General features: G+C 37.7%; 1 protein-coding gene across 1 annotated transcript in view; it reads right to left on the reverse strand.

The window, feature by feature from the left end:
- Window positions 1-12,265, reverse strand: part of LOC124275722 — a 45,926-nt gene that overhangs the window by 16,766 nt on the left and 16,895 nt on the right. The gene's annotated exons all lie outside the window — the stretch shown is intronic.

The following is a 12,265-nucleotide window of genomic DNA, read 5'->3' on the forward strand; positions in this document are numbered from 1 at the left end:
TTCACATATGTACTGCATGTTACATTAGACCAAGCATATCATTCACATATGCATTGCATGTTACATTACACCAAGCATATCATTCACATATGTAATGCATGTTACATTAGACCAAGCATATCATTCGCATATGCATTGCATGTTACATTAGACCAAGCATATCATTCACATATGTACTGCATGTTACATTAGACCAAGCATATCATTCACATATGCATTGCATGTTACATTAGACCAAGCATATCATTCGCATATGCATTGCATGTTACATAAGACCAAGCATATCATTCACATATGTACTGCATGTTACATTAGACCAAGCATATCATTCACATATGCTTTGCATGTTATATTAGACCAAACATATCATTCACATATGTACTGCATGTTACATTAGACCAAGCATATGATTCACATATGCATTGCATGTTATATTAGACCAAGCATATCATTCACATATGTACTGCATGTTACATTAGACCAAGCATATCATTCACATATGCATTGCATGTTATATTGAACAAAGCATATCATTCACAGCATATCATTCACATATGTACTGCATGTTACATTAGACCAAGCATATGATTCACATATGCATTGCATGTTACATTAGACCAAGCATATCATTCACATATGCACTGCATGTTACATTAGACCAAGCATATCATTCACATATGTACTGCATGTTACATTAGACCAAGCATATCATTCACATATGTACTGCATGTTATCACAGACTAGGTAGATCATTACAGTGTGCATAGAAGCGCGTTGTGATAGACCAGGAACATTAATTAAATGTTCACCAAATGACATGATAGATCGTTATGGCGATTGTTAGAAAGTAATGTTTACTTACTGTACTGATGCTTGGCATCTGAAAAAGTGGAGAAATGATCATGTCAAGTGTTCAAGGGGCAGTTTTCAACGGTTTACTCCCGGTTTCCCAACATTTCCCACCTATAACAGGTCAAACTGTAAATAGTACACCAGATAAACGAGCGGCTGCTATTATGATACCACTGCTGGGAACCTACTCTAACCAGGGCTCGGCGAAGTAAAGTCTTTCTGATTATGTATGTACAGGTGCGTGTTGAAAACAGGGTGTTCTCGATCTCCCAACATTTGGGACCGTAGAACAACACAGGGATTAAGTAGCGGGTGGGTTTTATTATTGCAAAGGGGTGGCAGGTTTCCTAACGGGGTAAACCGGAATATTGTTGGCTGTGGCGCCGAATAAGGAATGTATAACGCAGGCCCTAAGGACGCAATATAACCCTCTTAGCCAAAATGGATTACCACCTGCTAAACTTACAAAATGTGGTCATGGATATCTCATCCAGTTCACAGAAATAGCTGATGCACCAAACTACAAAGCAATAAACAAAATCAGAAACATTCCAGTTAAAGTGTTAACACCTAACTGGACGCAACAAATAACAGGGGTTATACAACTAGACCCAACAATAACACAACAACAACTAGATTCTCTCGTCCAAACAGTCAACAACAACAACACACAAACCAAAATTCTTTCTGCCAACAGAATCATGTCAAAGAAAAACCAACCAACTATGTAGTTGTTACCTTCCAAGGCACTAGTCTGCCAACAAATATACCATTTGCTGGCATCATTGATCGCAAGGTTTAACCTCATCTCTAAAACCTACACAATGTACAAAGTGTCTCCAATATAACCATATTAACCAAAGACCAGGCTATTACTCCCCGAAAACGATAATATGGTATAACAAATACATACACATCATCACTTTAAATGTTTGCTTCCATTCACGTATATATATATATATATATATATATATATATATATATATATATATATGTATGTAAGTATGTATATTATCATGTCGGTAAGTGTATTACAGTGGAACTGCAATGGGCTAAACGCCCGTCAAAACGAATTCAAGCTCTGCTAACAAAACATAATTTCACCTGATATAATTCTTCTACAAGAAACCAGAATATCAACAAGAAAATCTACATACTTTCCACACTACAATATCATCAGAAAAGATAAAACCACAAACATAAAAGGGGAGAGGATGCCACCACCTTTAAAAGAGGCACTATAATAAAAATAATGGACACAAAACAATGATTTAATCATTTTAAACCAGGGTCAAGCCACATGGCACAGCTTAACCAAAATCCAATACTAGCAATTGATCTCTCATTAATAAACTCTCAACTAGGCCATCACTGCTCATGGGATATTGGTACAGATTCCTGGGGTAGTGACCATTTCCCAATTCTTACACATATAAATGGCAATCTTAAAGAAAATTCAACTACCCGCACATCAAACATAGAAATAAGGAAAAAATATAATTTTAATAAAGCAAACTGGGAAAATTTTTAAATGTTCTGCACACAACAAGTTGAACAAACCAACTTTCTTGAAGATGCAGACAAACTAAACCTGCAAATAATAGGCACATTAATTACTGCTGCTGACCAAAGCATCCCCTTAAGTAAATACACGCAAAACACTTCAGTGCCCTGGTGGAACAAAGAAATATATAAAGCCAGAAACAACAGAAAAAAAAACCTATTAAAACAAGCACGCAAAGATAAAAATAAAATTCCTCTGGCACAGGCAGCTAGACAAAATGTCAAACAAATAATACAAAAGGCCAGAGACCAGGACCGGCACAATTTCTGCAGCAACATAAGCTTCAAAACAAATTCCAGAAAAGTCTGGAAAAAAATATACTCAATGGGGGGTAAAAATAGAAAATCTCAAAAAGCAGCAGCCTACAACACAAAAACCCCAAACGCATCTAGCCTACAATAAACCTTTTCCTGAAGTGGAAATTTACAACGTAATTAACCACAAAAAAGGTACAGCCCTAGGTCAAGACAATACCAGTTATATCATGTTAAAAAATGCCCCTAAACCATTAATAAACCAACTACTAAAACTTTATAATACAGCTTGGATAAACGGTCAAATACCAAAAGCCTGGAAACATTCCCTTATCATACCCATACTCAAACAAGGCCAAGACGTAAACAAAGCCGAATTATATCGGCCAGTATCTTAAACATCTAACATATGCAAACCATGGAGGGTATGGTTAACAACCGCCTCACACAATATCTTGAAACACAAGATGTATATAATACAACTCAATCAGGCTTTGGCAAAAATCGCTACACCATAGACCATCTAGCACAAATTCACAACTCAATCAGAACTGCACAAAGTACAACAAAATACACACTTGCAGTCTTTTTGGATTTCTCAAAGGCCTTTGATATGCTCTGGAGACCCGTTGTCATAAAAAATTGCAAAAAAGGTTTAAAAGGGGCACTTCTAAATTTTGTATCAGCCTTTCTAACAGACAGAGACTTTAAGGTGTCCATAGACCACCAAATGTCCCAAAACTATACACTAGAAAATGGCCCACCCCAGGGAAGTATCATCTCACCCACCCTCTTCAATGTTATGGTTGATGATATATTCAACAACCTCAGTAAAACATAAACAAATCCCCGTTTACCGACGATGGAGTAATATGGGTAAATGAAAAAAATATAAAGCACAAAAACAAATTCAAGCTGCACTTAACCATATTGAAAACTGGACCAACCGATGGGGGTTCCAACTCTCTACCACTAAAACAACAACTGTAGTATTCAAAGCACAACAAAACGTACATCTTTATATTAACAAACAAAACTTACCGCAATCAGATACATTTCTTACGTCTAATCCTAGACCAGCACTTAACATGGAACCAAGATATTCAGTCCATACAAGAAAAATGCTAGTCAGATCTCAACATTATTAAATACCTATCACATAGAAAATGGGGTAGCAACAAACAAACATTACTACTATTATATAAATCACTCATCAAATCTAAATTACTCTATGGCTGCGAAATATTTCAAGATATGGCACAAACACATAAAAACAAACTTAGTTCCATCCAATTCCAAGCACTTAAATGTATAACTGAAGCCTTCCCAGGAACATCCCTTCAAGCATTATTGGTAGAATGCGGGGAACTAGACCTCACTCTCGAATGGGAAAGATGTACAATGAAATATGTAACTCGATCCCTTAACAACCCCATTACAAACAAAACTGAAAACCACTATACATCTCTTAATAATAAAACTAAAATCATTATCAATAAAGGCAAATACCCAAAACCTTTTGGACAAAAAATACAGGAAATTAAACAACAACTTGATTTATATACTACAGAATGTAATACAAACCCATATTACAAATCTCTTCCAGCATTACTGCCAAATATCCTGGCCAACACAAAACTTACTGAACACAATATACTTTATAAATTCACAGTGCAAGAATTCATACAACAAAATTACAATCCACAAGATAATCTTCACATTTATACTGACGGATTCAAAGGCCAAAATGGTAATACTGGTTTTGATATCTACATACCAAAAAAAAAGCCTTAAACAATCCTATAAGCTCCCAGCAAACTCCAGTATCTTCTCAGCAGAACTCGCAGCCATAGTTCTGGTCTTGCAAACAACATCTGACCAAACAAACACTACCATCTGCATTTTTACGGATTCCTTAAGCTCCATACAAGCTCTCAAAAATTACTCTACAACAAAAAGACCAGATCAAATAAATAACACAGAAGAATACTATACCACCAAAATAAACATAATCAAATACATGTTATCTGGGTCCCGTCAGATATCGGAGTCCATGGCAACGAAATGGCAGACCAAGCTGCCAAACTTGGACTCCACTTAAAAAAAAACAAAATAAAAATACCTTACTCCAAAACAGACCTAACAAATAAAGTTAACAATATAATAATAAATACATTCAATTATAACTGGCAAATAATAGGAAAACATTATCCACTCTACGAAATTCAACAAACACTAAATACAAAATGTAAATATTATCACCAAATACGCCGAATTGGTGTTGCCATAACCAGACTAAGACTAGCAAACTGCAATCTTAATCACTATCTACACAAATCCAAACGGCAAATGTATCACTTGCCAAGTTCCTGAAACAATAGCCCACACTATCTTTTACTGCTCAAAATATAACAAAGAACCCCATTTACCAATGCCTTAAAACAGAACCTCAATAATGCTAACTCTTCTGATCTCATCTCTGAGCACATTCTAACAAACCCCAAATTGATTAAAGCACTCACTAAATATCTTATTCATACAAAATTATACCAAACAATCTAGCAACAAAAACAATAATACACTAATTCCACTTTTTACCATTTCAAAAATTGTCTAAAACTTATGTAATCAAATGTAGTTTTAACTCTTCAAATTAGTCTCTCTTTCTATCATCTTCATTTTTAACCTTTTATATATTTATCATTATTCACTTAATAAATATGTTGGGTGGTAGTACCATCACTCTTTCAAAATTTCTATTTCCCCGTTCCCCTCATTTCTTCATAAGTGTACTACCCCGTCGCCAGAAATAACTTAGTTGAATAAAGCCAATAACAACAGCAAGCCAACCGATATTTGACATCATTTCAGGGCTCCAAATCAGACTTCAAAGAGAAAAGATCTGAAAAAGGCGTTTCTGGTTGTGTCGAAGCTGTTTAACAAGTACAGAGATCGAGAGACGATCAGGAAGTAATATGTTGAAGTACACTCTGCAAACAAAGATCGAATCACTTGCGAATGTTGTAGAGGTGCAGAGTGACACAGTTGAGAAAATGGATGTATGTGGGGATGAGCTGAGGGACGACGTGAATATCTGATTATTATAGGATATTAAGAAGAAGGAAAAGGTTCTTTTGAAGAATGTCGTAAAATCTACAACTCAGGGATGTCACTCAGGCTCCTAGACTAGGAGGAAGCATGAGGGGCGCAGCCATTAAACCCGTTCATTTGAAGGATAAAGTGGACATCTTCTCGAACCGTGGACTCTTGACGATAATAGTCTCCATAATTGTAGACAATGACTTGACTATACGACATCGAGCCGCGTTTAAGGAAGTGGTATAACAGGATAAATAGAGGCCATTGAGGCCATCAGGACCTCTACAGAAACAATTAGAGATGGGAGCACCAAGGGCAGCGAGAGAAGAGGCCAATTACAGTCTAAGCATATGTCGATATTTTCCGGTCACGTGACATCTAATCACATGTACCCCTATTGAAACGGCAGAAACGGATAAACTTACGTACAGAACAGTTATAAAGGTTTCGGTCCTCGAGGGCCACCCGGCTATGCACATTGAAGAGCGATTGACAGCAGTACGAGTACCAAGTCCCATGGAGTACGAGTACTGATGTCTTCTTTCACGTTTGGCTTCTTTAGAATATTTAAATAGTACTCCCCAAACATAATAACACATATTCACCTTCATGTGTTGGTCAAAATATTATGTAAATGTTTGTTTAAATTCATCAGCAAAGTCGATATTAGTTCTTTAAAGCTACTATGAAATCCCCATTGAGTTATTAAATCTGCAGATTTATCACATTATAATGATAAATATACAGACGCCAGTGTTGTCTATGTTAATAATTCTGTCTTCTCCCTTCACGTTGAGCAAATAGACTTCATGAATACAAGTGACAATCCAACACTATTTAGCATTTGTTTTACTGTTTCTACCCAAGCAATACAAAACGTTTGTTCTTTGCCTTTATAAAACCATAACGACAGTAAATGTGCATGAAATATTTTTTGGGTCTATACGACTCAAGTTCCATATTCTCTGTCAGAACATCCCTTATAGCCATTTGAACAGGAACATTTATAACTATTTCTGCGCATGGAGAGATTAATTCACCTACTACACAGCTGCACCACACAAAAAACAAGGCGTCAACAAGTGACAATGCGTTGTTGTCTGTATGTCGACTTTCAACGCCTTTTAATACAGGTCAAATGGAGAGGCACAACGTGACAATATCCCGCCTATTGTTCACTATCTCAGCACGTTGCAATGATATAAATTACTTGTACAGCTGAATAAGAACATACTCAAGGTTGTGTTCCTCGTCGGCATGGGGAGGAGGGGTAGTGGCAAGGGGAGTAGATGTTTATTGGAATCTACCTACCATGTAAAGTCACAGAGGTTAATAAATACATAAATTCAGTTTGATAAGTATCATATTTGAAGTATTCAAAAGTTCGAATCATGAGACAAGGTACTGCTTTGACATGCGATGTATATATTTGGGTAGCACTAGGTAATACGAGTGCATGATCAGTGGACTGTACATCTGCAGTGTCATGTTGACCCAGTGAACACAACGAGTATGGATTTCATGGTATAAGCTCTATGATGTCGACTTACCCCAGGGGTCCGTAACGTATAATAGAAGTAGCGGATACACTCTACTGTGAGTTTATGGAGTTTTAATTGAAATCTAAAAGAACTGAGCATCTATAGGCATAGAAGAATACAGGGTTTTGCTCATATTCTGTAAAATTCTTTTTCATGAGGAGTGAACGTTTGTGACATTGCCTTATTGTTATTTACATAGATTATTTAATAAGCGATTATTCTTACCACGTGAAGTTTGTAGATGAATATGTGATAATGATTCACACTTTACATTTTCACAGTTGTGTATTTTAGAGAACAACAATTTTATAATGCTCGTAACACAGAACACATTTTGTACTGAAATTCCTGACATTCATTAGATGTAATCCACATATATTAAGTATACGACACAGTAGCAGGGGTAAAGACATGCCTGATATTTCATAGGAACATAAACAACGCTGTACACAATGTGAAGAAGGAGTTACCATTGGTCACAAGGACAAGGTAGACGATGGCAGCGGATAGGCCAGCGACAAGAATGGCCAAGATGAAGAGTAAGATGTAGACAGCGCCACGTCTGGGAGATGCTGGTGCTTCTGACGTGTCCTCGCTGTTTGACTCCTGCATGGCGTTAACTTGGAGCGGTCAGCAGGCTGAAATATGACAAATCACCCAGAGCCAATCTAAGACTACTTGTTTCTTTAGAAATATAAGAGAATGCAGCACCAAACATCGTATAACTAACCAAAGGCATTTACCATGGAATAGAGTATATGTCATCACATACATAACAACGAAAAGAACTTTAACACATCTATAAAAAAATATCCCCGTCGAAAAGCAGGGTCTATTGTACAATTTCGATTATAACATGAGCATGTCTTTATGAATCACTATGTAACTGTGATGAAACCAGGTATTCGTGAATAGGTCAGCGTATCCTGTTCCACCAGAAACGGGCGGTGAGGTAGCCTTGTGGTTAAAGTGTTCGATCGTCACGCCGAAGACCAGGGTTCGATTCCTCACATGGGTACAATGTATGAAGCCCATTTCTGGTCTCCCCGCCGTGATATTGCTGCAATATTGCTAAGAGCGGCGTAAAACCCAAACCATTCACTCACTCACTCCACCAGAAACATATACAATGGCTGGTCAGTCGTTCATAAGTCAAAATTGAGATCACCTTTTGTCATAGCCTTGTGGAGTACCTTGTCACTCTAAATCTGTATGCAGAGGTCTCCTCTATTTCAAGTTCAGGATCCAGACCCGCAAAGTGTTCGTATCATTAAGGCCTATCGTAACTCTATATTTTACCATAGGTTTACGAATGGCATAGTGCTATGAACGTTTTGTGGATCGGGGACGGAGAGAGGGCAAATATTTAATATTGCTTGTCAGGGCGAAAAACGGAATTTGTACTCTTAAGCTACATTTTGTGTATATACATAAAAATTATAAATTATAATGTCACATGGTGTACTAATGTCAGCGTTTTCTTAAACGCAACAACACATTGGAATCAATTCAGTAAATATATACACTAACAATGATAACGTCACAGACTGCTTGTTAACTCAAAGACACTGAAGACAACGCTACATATCACCTTCAATGCAATCATGCAACACAAGCCCCTCCCTTCCATTATAGTCAACCCAAAAACAATTGACCGGAAATGAGCCTGGACTTATTTTGCGGTGCATTAATACATAATTCAGTAGAAAAGTGATATCACCTGTTAACTAAATGACGACCCTTTAATGCAGACGAATATGGATCGTTGTGCAATCTTCTGTCCCACCTCAGTGTCAGAATGTCAAGCAACATCTTACAACCTTTGCTGAAGAACTAATACAAATTTCTGTCGGATGCTTGACAAATGTTGCACTCTAAATAGCTGTCATGGTCACGTATAACCGCATGTGCTGAGCACAGGTTTATTAACCTTGAATACATTATTGGCGCTGGAACATAGAGCGTATATGTATTTGGAAAGACTGTGGGGAGTAGCTCTATTTCATTGAAAAACAGCTAGGTAGAACGTTGTCAATGAAACAACACAACGTTGACCAAGTAAACGTTTTTCTCTTCTTCTGATTCAAAGGTATTGTTTCAGGAGATTCAGGGGAAACATGAAAAATATGCGGACCTCGCTTATGAAATGTCCTGCTTGCATTCCAAGTGCCAAGTTGTCCGATTACCTATTGTTTATTGTGCAGAAGGCTGCACTGTTGGTTAATCTACGCATTCTTCGAAATGCTGAATATAGAAAATGTATTCGGAATGAGCTGGTTAACTGTGGAAATGATTCAAAGACGTTCTGGACATTATTAGATAGTTAGCAGTGGAGGATTGGGCAGAAAACTTATATTCGACTGAAGTTTCCCGAGATGCGGACACAGCTAATACAAAAGTCAAACCAACAACTTTGACGCTTAGTTGTTAGCAGGTCACATTCTTGACTGCCCAGTAACACAAGATGAACTATTTTCGAATCTATCGGCCTTGAAAAATAACAAATCAGCCGGAGTTGACCATATCTTGTGTGAATATGTAAAGAATTCTTCTTATTTAAAAATGTGGACGGAGAACTGGGTGCCGTTCCACTAACCGATCTTAGCCATATGCCAATCGTAAACCCCTAAAATCCCAATCTTAGCGTGACGTTACGATCGGCACACCGTTCCACTAACCAATCTTACCTAAGTCAATCGTAAAGTTAAGATTCAAAGTCTAAGTTGCTCATGACCAACTTAGGATAGCTAAAATCAATCGTAGAGAAACCAAAATGGTGGCTTTCCTATTCTATGTGAAAAATAAGAGCGAGCATTTCACCGTGAGCGTCCCCTAAAATCCCCCATGAAATAAATTTGTATATTTCTGTGATGTAAACAAACACTGCACTGAAGCCTTACAAATGTCAGGCCAGTCTGACCACTGTCGTCATGGGAACACAACCGAGCGAGTCGGTGTGACACATTTGTACAACAATATTGCAACGTCATGGTTAAGAATAACGACAGCCGTGAAGTGAACAATGTTCTGAAGCAAAAGATACAAATATGTTTGATTTCACTGCGCATATTTGGTGGGGATTCTAAAGGCAAGCCGCGTGTGATTCAAGATTAAACTACATTTGTGACGTCATTCCATTTGTCTGCTCGCTCCATTACTTTTCAGGAATGGAGCGATGTGTACCAACTTCAAATTAAAGACTTCATTTTGTCATTTTGACATATAACTTTGATAACAGAAATATTCCCAATACTTTGAATGTAATTTCGGGAGTAGGGTAATATCCTCGTAACTCTCCATTCCTTAAAAACAATGTGCCTCTCGCACAAAAGAGTCTCGATCTAAGCTTGGATCGGATCGTCACAAGATCAAGGACCGGCTACGATCGGCCTAAGATAAGTTAGTGGAACGGATGTGTAACTTTTAAGCTAAGACGATTGTAAAATTGGCGTAACTTGCTAGATAAGACTGATCTTAGATAAGATCGGATTAGTGGAACGGCACCCTGGTCATTAAGAACTATCGTCCTTACATATATAAGAAAGGCAATGTGTCCACCCTGGATAATTACGGGACCGATAGTGTTCTATTTTAATCTGTAAATGCGTATATCTACTCTTCTGGTATTTTATGTTTATAGACACGTCAACGTTATTTCTTGTTACAGGAAGTCTATTCACCAATTTCACTCAGTTTCAATCAGGATCTACCTATATATTTCATATGGACGCTTGTAATTTATGGCACGCTTATATCTTGTAAAAAAGTGTAATTGTGTCAATATGTCTTAGTGGTGTGCTTGTTGCACGAAAATAACGATGTTCTCTTACTGCTGGTCTTGATGTAATGAAAGAGGAGTTGAAAGAGGGTGCCCCTGATGACCGATCCAATCAGTTGACGACAACAAGTTGTTTACTACAACAATATATAGCGAGGTGATTTGGAGAAATGGCAGAGAACCAACAATGAGAAGCAACAGAAGTCTCTGACAGACTCTCCCTGAGCTCTCCAATGTATGTTCCGAGATGCTCGTTAGCAGACCCCCCAATCATCATGAGATGCAGTAGAACTCTGAAGACAATCAAAATCTGTCCTGGCTGCTTGGCACTGACTATTCAGCAGTTGATCTTCTGGGTTGATGTTTATGTTGTAAATAGACGTTAATGCTGTCCTTGTACTGTTGTGTTGTCCCTTACTTTGCTACAACCCGCATCAAGTAGTTTCAAAACATCTAGCTAATCATATTGTGATTCAATGGAGGGTTCTATGTTTTTGAGGGTGTGATATGAGTCTGCGAGAGTCGCAGTATGTGGACACTTTTTAAAGGCGATGAAGTAATATGAGGAATATGTCTTCCTCGTGAATGATAACGTGAGGAATGTAGTCCCATGGGAACGGAAATATGCATACGAATACTTTACCAATGAAAGAGTAATAAAGCGGTAAATACATAAGAAATATGTATCAGGACAGAGGTAACACTATGTTTCCTTGAGAGTCGGTATAAACATGATGCATAAACAGCCAGCCAGAAGAGAGGACACATAGAAAATACGTTTGCAAGGGACGTTCTACATACACGAGGAACATGTTTCCATGAGGGATGATATTAACATGAGGCACGTATTGTCCTGAAAGTATTACGTACCTTGTTCAGTCGACGTCCATTGGGTGTTAGTGACTTGCCTTTACCGTCACGCCATGTGAAGGTATTCAGTCAGCATGTGTGTTTCATGAGAGGCCAGACGGGACTGTAACTTGAGATGTTGAGTAAACGAGCTTTGGAATCAGGAAGTTAACTAACACTGAAATAAAGATATCCGATATTCAGCAGACTAAAGAGAAGAGGCTATTCATTTTGGCGAAAAAACTTTCAAACATTCAAATTACTTTGCCTTTTCAAACATACAAATATGTTTGTTTTTTTTTAAAGCTGCCTATATATTCAGGTGACA

Source organism: Haliotis rubra, unplaced genomic scaffold (genome assembly GCF_003918875.1).
Source record: "Haliotis rubra isolate DU_JTF1 unplaced genomic scaffold, ASM391887v1 Scf2014, whole genome shotgun sequence".
Taxonomy (NCBI): domain Eukaryota; kingdom Metazoa; phylum Mollusca; class Gastropoda; order Lepetellida; family Haliotidae; genus Haliotis; species Haliotis rubra.